We start from the raw sequence: 1,761 nt of genomic DNA, 5'->3' as shown, positions 1-1,761 counted from the left end.
AGCCCAGCGCACAAAACCGCACAGCCTTTCCCACCTGCATACCCCCCGCCCACCGCCCTGCCCTGCTTGCAGCCCCACCCACCCTTGCCGGTCTTTGGTTTTTAAATTTTTTTTTTACTCAATAGACATGCAAAGACTTACATTATAGCATGAAGTTTTAGCAAAAATACATGTATAGCTGGTAAGAGTGTAAAGTGATATAGTCATACTGACAGAAAACCTTGCAGCTATTAAAATTTATAGTCTATTGAAAAATACACTTATCATTCACTATCCTAAAGAGCAACTTGCTCACCTCTACATTTATACACAGGGCGTCCCAAAATGTGATACACACTTTGACAACTTTCTTTGGTCCTTACGGCGTTAGGGCCACTGGGTTTTTATAATATAGATAGTGTTGGATATGTTAATTAACTCGATGGTGTAATCCTTTCCCATTGTATATGTACATAAAATCATCATGTACCTTTAATTATCTTACAATTCTATTTGTCAATTATATTTCAATAAAGAAAAATAAATACATAAGTAAAACGAAATCATTTATCAACATGCCTAAACTAATGTATCTGCCCTTAAGAATATATTTATTCATTTATAATGATAAATCTCATCAATAAGAATAAGATTATAAAAATGATAGGTAGATAAAATCAAGATAGGTTTATTTTTATCCATAGTTTTGATTATCTTAATAAAATGAAAATGTATATTAATAAAATAGTATATTATAAAGAAAGCTTTTCCAGCCTAATATAAAATAATGAATAAATTACATTTTTTTTCTGAATTGTTTCCCAAGTCTTAATTTTAGACGCTTATTAGCTCTATTTAATTTAGTTACATAATTTTCTATAAATTAGAAGTAATTAAATGCAGATTATCTCCTCAGCAAGTAAAATATAATCAAGGTACATAATGAGGAAACATTAGAGAAAAGGCTAGTCTTTAGACTCTGTGTATCTCCCTAGAATGGGCCACATTATCACAACAGTTAGTATGAACTGTGAGCTTCACATATCACACTAGAAACCTAAACATGAAAAATCAAGTTTGCTAAATCCCACAGGGTAGTGGTAATCCCTGAATTTGTGAAGAAAATGGCAAACATGAATCCCAATGAGATTCATTAGAAAGCATTTAGGGAAAAGACAGTCATTGACTAAATGTACATATGTGTTCTAATTTTTATGTCTTAGTTCAGTAATTTATAAAATTAATTTATTAAAGTAGATGATACAAAATGTTCAATTAATTTTAAAATTCTATAAATTACAAATATTTTAGTGAATATAATACAATGTTGATGAAGGATCTAAGAAATGTTATGGATTGTAAAATAATGGATTAAAAGTCATAACTTTGTATATGCTCTAATTCAATATAATCTCAGTTATTTTCTGTGATATAAAAATAAACATTTAATTCTTCAAAGAAATCAATTAAAAGGTGACTGCCAAGTTACACTGAATTATAAAAATGTTTAAGTTAAAATTATAGTCACAAGTTGTTTGGAAAATTGTGGAATTCTGAATATATGAATTCTAATTGAACTTGTCTGTTTAATTCAAGTGAACCTTTTTTAAAAAATATATTTTTTTTACTCTCTACTGTCATGGATTATTCAGATGCAATTCCATTTCCAAGGAGGATAGAGAAGGACACGTAAGAACTTTGCTCTTACAATAATATGAAGTAACTTGACAAAATGAAATCCACACTCTTCTATGGCCTAACAAAGAAAATGAGAAGAACAGA

This window comes from Myotis davidii, unplaced genomic scaffold (genome assembly GCF_000327345.1).
Source record: "Myotis davidii unplaced genomic scaffold, ASM32734v1 scaffold294, whole genome shotgun sequence".
In the NCBI taxonomy this organism is placed as follows: Eukaryota; Metazoa; Chordata; class Mammalia; order Chiroptera; family Vespertilionidae; genus Myotis; species Myotis davidii.
Note: the sequence above shows the minus strand (reverse complement) of the source record.